At 34.4% G+C, this 9,013-nt stretch overlaps 1 protein-coding gene across 1 annotated transcript in view; it reads right to left on the reverse strand.

The window, feature by feature from the left end:
- The window catches only part of CDH12 (cadherin 12), a 1,058,455-nt gene that overhangs the window by 675,948 nt on the left and 373,494 nt on the right, over positions 1-9,013 (reverse strand). Inside the window, exon 2 of the mRNA XM_040492478.1 lies at positions 3,138-3,221. The gene's annotated coding sequence lies outside the window, so the exon portion shown is untranslated. The remainder of the gene's footprint in view (positions 1-3,137; positions 3,222-9,013) is intronic.

The raw sequence follows: 9,013 nt of genomic DNA on the forward strand, positions 1-9,013 counted from the left end.
CTTTCTTTCTTTCTTTCTTTCTTTCTTTCTTTCTTTCTTTCTTTCTTAAGATAGATCTTGTATCTGTTTACCTCTGTGTCAGCCTCTGTATTCATTTCCAAAACTTTCCTTTGGGGACCCCACTTTGCATTCTTGACCTCATGAAATGAAGTATTAAAGGAATCCTGAAAGATTTGATTTAGTTAAAACCCTAAACTAAATATATCTGTAAATAAACAAATACCTTTTGAATACCGATTACACACAAGTAATTGTCTAAGAAATTATAGGATCTGGTCACAAATAAGATGAAAGATATATAAGATATATCCAAAGATATATAATATATATATTCCTCCAATCCCCAATACATTTCCAGCAATTATTTCCTTAAACACGCACACACACACACACACACACACACACACACACACACACGTGCATACCCTGCTAATCAGATTATTTCTCTACATTCAAAAATAAATAGCAAAAACAAACATGGCTCCATATCTTATAAAACATAAATCGCACAGCCCAGATATGTTCTGAAATTTCATTCAAGCTTCTTCATCATCTGGACCTATTCTTCTAGATTTATCTGCCAACTCGCCTCATATTTGATGCTCACTGCATTTCCTAACTGTCCAAATGGCTTAAGATTCACCATGCATGAAACGTTACATATCTTTGTCTGTTATACATCTATCGCCTTTTCTTTACATATTTGTACACACTTATCTTTAAAGTCCAGTTCAAATGCATCATTTCTGTATTTTCCACCGCCTTTCAACCATAGCATACAAAATAAATCCTACTCCAAATTCTCTGAAACCACAGCATTTTTAATAATGCAACACAAAACTATCCTCTACATAATCAAAGACTGCTGTCTGACCATAAAGAAAAGAATATTTCATTGTCTTCATTGTCAGATGATTTATAAGTTAATCTAATTACTTGTTAGGCAATCATGAATGTAAGTGACAAATAAGGACAAACACTAAATTTTGTGAAATTTTAGAGTAAATTGACTGTTCTTTCTTTGATTGGTCAAAAAAAGAAGTTAAGAAAGGAGATCTTAGGATTTTAAATAGGCCCCAGAGCCTTACTCTATTCAATATTGAATTAATAAAAGACACATATTTTAGTACTAAGTTTGTTTGGCTTGAAACATATTGCCTTCAATGTCCTTAGATATCACTCTCTAGTTTGTTAAATCATTCCACTGAGATTACTTTCAGGTCTACTTTCTTGTGTGAAATTTATGAAAACTCTTACATTAAAAGGAAAGCAATTTCAAGCCATTCTCTACAAATGTCTTCTGCATTCATTTGACTTTTTTTCCACATTGAAAACAAGTGAACATCCTAATTACTTTAAATTTAAAGTATTTAAATTTCTTGGGGCACCTGGGTGGCTCAGTCGGTTATGCATCCGACTTGGGCTCAGGTCACGATCTCGCGGTTTGTGGGTTTGAGCCCCACATCCAGCTCTGTGCTGACAGCTCAGAGCCTGGAGCCTGCTTCAGATTCTGTGTCTCCCTCTCTCTCTACCCCTCCCCTGCTCATGCTCGGTCTCTCAGAAATAAATAAATGTTAAAAAAAATTCAATTTATCCTTTCTCATGTTACTATGTTTAAACTATTCTCATGTAAAATGATGATCATTTTCCTATATATTCCTTTTAACTGTGGTTATAGCACAGAGAGAACCAAAGAATATTTGGGAAGAGTGTGCTCCCCTTTTATTTGGATCTTTGGTGATTTTAATGCTTCATTAAGATTTAAAGAAAGAGATTAATAATTAGTACGGTGTGGTATTAATTTTTGATTACTCATACTTGTAGCATAGATAATATTTAAATTGCTGAAATCATGGTTTTGCAGAAAAGACAAGTTGCTGGTTACAAAAATTAATTCTGAAGCGTAAAGCTCTTTTATACTATCAATATAAGATCTGGAATGAAACCCTACTCCAAAATTTTGAGGCCAGAAATTTTAAAAGTATCTGAATTTCCTATAAAAATGTGAAGATTTTACAAGATAAAGTGAGATTTTTACATATAGAAATTCTGAATATTGATGAAAACAACTTGAAAGACAGAACAGATGACAAAAGGCATTAGTATTTGAGATATCCAATGCTTAATTTCAAACTTTTAAACCTGAAAAATGTTATCTAAAATTTGTATAGAATTTACTCAAATCTGATACTTGAAATTAACTGACAATGTTATAAAACTAGATTAAAGTGTAACATTTTTTGAATAAATATATCTCTTCAAGGAAAAGTTAAAAACAGAAAGAAACCATGTAATTTTTTTTTCATTTATTAACTGAGTATGCGGAGGGAGTTTGAATAAATATCACAGCAAGATCCAGAAAGCCACATTAGCTTAATTACATTTGCCTTATCTCTTTAACCTTTTCTTTCTGAGCTATTATATCAATAGTTAATCTTAATTGATCACTGATTGAGAACTGAGAGCATGAAGCTTGTTTTGAATACTGCCTAAGAATAGATCTAATGGTTACAGAGCAGAGAGTGTCAAGGCAGTGCTTTAATTATTGTCTTCAGAAGGTTAACTGTAAGTGTCTACATCTCAGAGTTCAGATTCCTGCCATCAGCAAAGGAAAAGCAGCCTATCACTACCTGCCCAAGAAACAACTGAATTACACTCTGCCATATTAATATTAATAAAGACAAGAAAATTTGAGACTGTGTCCCTGTTTCCGGTGTCAGAGCTTCATCTAAAGTTTGCCTTTGAAAGGAGACCTATCCAATTGAACAAAAGTAATATCCACTAATTATGAGGGGCTAGTCAAGGTGTCACGAAAATATAAAAGCAGAAAATCAATTTCTGTTCTTAAGAAAGCACACAGTCACTAGGTCTTCTCGAATCTGCATGTAAATTAAAACAGTGCAAGAAAAATATGATGAAGATGCTCAAACATATAGATTTCATGCTAAAAGAAATGATTAGTACTTAAGTTTCATGGTTGTGTCATCTTTATGTCAACCGCCTAAAAGTACATAAACATTTGAATATTTTGATTTGTAAGAAAACATATTTAAAAAAAAGAATTTTAAAAAGAATTAAAATTTTGAATTATTAAGAGATTAAAATATAGGCATTAACGATAGTTAAATGTCACCTACCATTGAAAAGGCTGGCATCCTTTAAAACTCCAACATGCTATTGAGTTCCAAATGGACTGTATTCCCAAAAAGAGCCAAACAAAGCTGGAAAAACAAACATACACAATGATGTTATTTTTTTTTAACTTAAATTCAATTTAGTTAATGTACAGTGCAGTCTTGGCTGCAGGAGTAGAACCCAGTGATTCATCTCTTACATATGACACCCAGTACTCATCTCAAATCATGCCCTCCTTAATGCCCATCATCCATTTAACCCATCCCCCTACTCACTTTCCCTCCAGCAGCCCTCAGTTTGTTCTCTGTCTTTAAGAGTTTCTTTTGGTTTGCCTCCAACTCTGTTTTTATCTCATTTTTCCTTCCCTTTCCCTGTGTTCATCTGTTGTGTTTCTCAAATTCCACATATTAGTGAAATCATATGATATGTCTTTCTCTGACTGACTTATTTGGCTTAGATAATACCCTCTAGAGATATTATGCTAAGCAAAAATTTTATATAAATATATATATATGTATGTATATATATGTATGTATGTATATAATATATATTAGAATATTTCACATTTACTTAAAAGCTACAGAGATTTTTCAGAGTTCTCATAAACTCCAATTTCTTCTGTCATTAGCATTTTACATTAGAATGGTTTAACTGTCACAACTTTTGATGCATTGTGATATATGGGCTTAAACGAACCAATATTGATATATTATTCTTATTTCATGAGTTTTTACCCCAATGTCCTTTTTCTGTTCCAGATATCGCCTTGAATTTAGCCTTTATGTCTCCCCAGCCTGCTCTGAGAGGTGACAGTTTTTCAGATTTTCCTTGGTTTTGATGACCTTGAGAGTTTTGAAGAGTAATGCTGAGGCATTGCAGAATGTCTCTCAATTGGAATTTGCCTGATTTTGTTTCTTATGACTAGATAAGTGGGATGTATGGTCTAATTTTTCTCACTAGACTCATTTTTGGAGGGAAAACCATACAGGCAGGGTCATCCTCTTAACTTCCTATTGAGGATGCAGGAAACCAGCCTGACTTCTATTCTGTTCCACACTGTGCCTTTGGAAGCAAGTCACCAAATACAGTCCACACTCAGGGGAAGGGAATTATGTTCCACCTCCTTGAGGGTGAAATGTTTGCAGGATTTATTTGGAATTCTTCTGCAAGAAAGACTTGTTTCTCTTCTCCCAGTTTGTGTGCTTGTTTGTGTCTTCAATCATTCATTAATTCGTTCAGTGATTTGTGTACCTCATTATGAATTCATAGATGTTTATTTCATATTTTGTGTCATAATCCGAAACTACATCATTTCTTTTGTTGTTCAAATTGTTCCAACTTTGGCCTTTGTGAGCCCTTGCACTTGGTTTTGTGACCTTTTGACATATCACATAAAACTATTCATTGAGCAGTTACTTACATTCTGGCATTAAAGTAAGAAAGAGATTCAAAAGAAACTCTAAGCCATCCCAAACCTTTACATTATATTAGAGGGACACCTTGGTGGTTCAGTTGGTTAAGTATCTGACTCTTGGTTTTGGCTAGGGTCATGATCTCATGGTTATGGGTTCGAGCCTGACATCAGGCTGTGTGCTGACAGTGCAGAGCCTGCTTGGGATTCTCTCTCTCCTTCTCTCTCTCTGCACTACCCCACTCAGGCTGTCTTTCCTCACCGCCCCCCCCCACCCCAACCTGTGTCTCTTTCTCAAAATAAATAAACTTAAAAAATAAAATAAATAAAATAAATTTTATTAGAAATGTTGGCTAAAATGTATCAAAATCTATATCAGTTTCCTGTGGCTGTGACAATAAATGACCACAAATGTAGTAGCTTAAAGGAACAGAAATTTATTCTGTCACAGTTTTAGAGGTCAGAAGTCTGAAATCAAGGGGCAAGCAGGGCTCTCTTCCATCAGAGGATCTTGAGAAGAATCCATTCCTGGTCTCTTCAAATGTCTAGTGATTGTCAGCATGCCTTGTGCCTATGGCCATATCATCCCAGTCTTCAAGGCTGGCATCTTCAAACGTTTCCCTCCTCTTTCACATCCCTTTCTCCTCAGCGTGGGCCAAAGCTCCCTATGCTTATAATCGTATATAGACGGTCTCTCACTTATGATAGTTCAACTTATGATTTTTTTTTACACTATAATGGTGCAAAAGTGATACACATTCAGAGGAAACCGTATTTTGAAATCTGCAATTTTGATCTTTTGTTGACGAGTGAGATGCCTAGGATCCTGTTCCAGGAAGCTGGGCGACAACAGCCAGTGCAGCCCCCAGTCAGCCATCCGTGGGGGTAAACAAGTGATACCCTGGTTGTCATCCTGCACCCACAAAGCTGTTCTGTTATTGTCTTTCAGTACAGTATTCAATAAGTTACATGAGACATTCCAAACGTTATTATAAAATAGGCTTGGCTTTAGAGGATTTTGCCCAACTGTAGACTAATATAAGTGTCCTGAGTATGTTTAAGGTAGGTTAGGCCAAGATATGGTGTTCTGTAGGCTAAGGGTATTAAATGCAATTTTGACTTGTGGTATTTTCAACTTGTAATGGGTTCACTGAGATGTAGTCTAGGACAATCTGTGTGTGATTGCATTTTGGGCCCACCTAGACAATCCAGCATAACCCTCCCATCTCAATATCCTTACCTTAATCACAACCACAAAGACCCTTTATTGCCACAAAGAAAATGTATAGGTTTCATGAATTAGGAGACAGCCATATTTTGTGAGGTTATTTTTTTAGCACACCATAGACTACCTTGTAGACTTGCTTCCTATCTCCTTCCATAGAGGAGAACAAATTACAAGAATAAAACAATTTTCTCAAGAGTCTATTTCACATGAGGCAGGGTGTATAACCCTGATAGCATTAGAAATATAATCAAACACAATGAAAGGATATTTTAAAATATTGCTTAAGATGATATAGGACAGGCATAATTTTAACTTCCTTAGAGCAATAGATATTATTTAATTATGTAACTTAAATAATCATCTCCCTCTTTTCCTTATAGACTAGGACCATGGATAACTTACAATTATGTTGTTTTTCATGAAATAAAACTATAGAACTGAAGTTTCAGAATTATGGCTCCACCATCTTTAGAAAAAAATTCATAATTAAGCAAACCATTAGACAAATTTTAAAGGAAATGCTTTGTGAATTCTACTGCATACTGCGTTTGTAAATTATTATTACTGGTACAAAATATCTTATGCCCGGTCAATTTTTAAGGAAACTTGACATAAGAAAGGAACTAGCAATAAAGTAAGAGGAGTGGGAGCTGATTAGTTGGGAAGTTATCAGAAACATACAAAAGCATGAATGACTTCAGTGAGGTTTAAATTCCCAGCATTGGTAAGGGAATCCAGACCTCAGGCACAAGAACTAAAGGAACAAGGAATGAGATACTTGAACCCAAGAGGTATGTAAAAAGGATTGTCCCATCTATGGGATGGGAATTTAAAAAAACTTCTGCACATCAGTTTGTGAAGCTGTACAAATATTAGCTGCTCACCAAGGATCATAGAAAAGAGGTCACCAGTAAGAAGGCAGATGGCAAGCATAGACTTCGTGGGTATAAGACATCCAGATTCACACACAGGTATGGTGTGGGGACTTGAACCCAAGATATTATAGCACTGGTGAAACTATTAGAGTTTTAGCTGAGCAAATACAAAAATGTCTTTAAGGTATTCTTGCATAATCTAAGGGATTAGACTCCCATAGTAGGGAAAAAATAATAAGAGAAAGGAAAACACATGAATGAACATCAGCAGAAGCAATAAAATGGAAAATTTGTTTCTTAAGAGCTGGAAATAATAGAACATTTTGTAAAAGATATATGTAATGTATTTAAAGTCTTCAGAGTCAAAGAAAGAAAGAAAGAAATGTTTCCTTTATCAGAACATACACAAAAATAACTTTCAGTTGTGTAGAGAAATAAAGCCTTAAAAATGTGAAAGAAAATACACAGCATATTTTTATGAAATAGGAAAAAAAAGCTTTTCTTTAAACAAAATGTTAAAAGCACAAAGCAAAATAATGATACATTTGAGCTAAAATTTAATGTATTCAAAATTTAACTTTACTAACAAAAGGAAGCTATGTCAGTAATTGTGACAAGATTTGTAATTTATGAAACAAAGTTTAGAGAATAGATTATATAAGAATTTTAATATTTAAAAAATGAATTTGTGGGATTCCACATCAGCCATCATTGGGGAAATGCAAATTAACATGGCAATGACATATTATTCCATCCTCAATTAGATTAGTAAAAATATTTTTAGTTAAATATAATGCCTGAAATGATCAATAATAAACAAAGATGTGGAGTTATATAGTGTTGGTGGTGAAAACTGATAAAACCACTTTGAAAAAACGTTTGGCAATAACGAGTAGAGGTAAAAATTCAGGTAACCTCTTCCCTAGCAATTTCCCTTCTGTATAACCATGCTAGACAAAGTCTTTCACAAATGTGCAAAGAAATAGGCAAAGGAATATTTACTGAAGCTTTGTTCAAATTCCTAAAAGAATTGGCATTTTTGAAACTCATAACAAATGCACATGCAAACACAACCAATTATTGTCCATATTTCAGATATTAAGTTAAAAATGTTTTACTTGTAATTTATTGGAAAATATTTATTTTTGGTCTATATTTGCATGTGTGTGTATAATTGCATGCATGGGGGTTTGTGTTTGTATGCGGAGTGTGTACGATATTAGACACAGCAATTTTCTTTATTATATCGCAATCATGATTAAGAATATTATACCTAATTTATTCAAGAGGAACAATCACAAAAACAGATCAATATTACTAAGAGGACTTATGAGTATATAAATATTTGAAAACACAGTGGGCAGGTACCACACACTTTAATAAAAAAGGACAACACTAGAGTCAGGAGAAATATATGTAGTTAAGGCTCTTAGGTGACAAAGTAATAAGATCAGATACCACTTTATTAGTAAAGAGGATATACCAAAGGATTAGATACTGTTTTGTGTTCCTCTACCTGCTTCTGGCATAAAGATAAATCCCCTTATAAGCAGCTAACCTGCTTCATTGCAGGTAGTGGTAGAGATGTACAGCAATGAAAATAAATGACACCAGAAAAACATAAGCTGAGGGAAGAGTGAAAAAAACAGGTAGCAGCTGTGCTTCAACAAGACCCAGGGCAGTAGTTCAAAGCAAGTACAGTCTGCAAGAGCACAATTCATGAGGCCATTTCAGCTAAGGTAAGAAAGTCTAGGACTAACAACATCAGCTGAGGACAAGTAGTTATCAAATGTTGGGTGACAGGACTCAGTGAAGAAACTGTAACCTGGGCTGAGACATATATGTCATTTCCAATGCCCCTACTACCAAAATGAAAAAGATTTAAAAAGAGGTAATACCTGTGGTATGTTGAATAGTAATGAAGGGGATTAGAAACAAATTTCTGCCAAAATATGAGATGAGTCTATTTCACAAATAAGCTGAAGATACTTGTAATAATTATCTTCCAGAAAAATGTTATGACAAAAACAGGTAGGATACTTGGATAATATCCCACTAATACCTCTTGAATTAAAAGACTGAAGAACTGGAGTACCTCTGTGTAGCCTGCACTTGGGATTTCTTTAAAGGCTTTGTTTCCAGAACTTTCAAAGAAATCATACCATGAAGTCCACCAATAAACCACAGCCAAACCAATGAGATATCTGCAGGTGGTTGAGTTCTCTCCTGGTATGTCTGACTGTCACTAGGGAATGTGGTCCAACCAAATAAAAAAAAAAATTTGGTATGGAATGTTGGTTACTTATAAAAAGAAGAAGAAGAAGAAGAAGAAGAAGAAGAAGAAGAAGAAGAAGAAGAAGAAGA

This window comes from Herpailurus yagouaroundi, unplaced genomic scaffold, assembly GCF_014898765.1.
Source record: "Herpailurus yagouaroundi ecotype Mexico unplaced genomic scaffold, PumYag 29, whole genome shotgun sequence".
Classification (NCBI taxonomy): domain Eukaryota; kingdom Metazoa; phylum Chordata; class Mammalia; order Carnivora; family Felidae; genus Herpailurus; species Herpailurus yagouaroundi.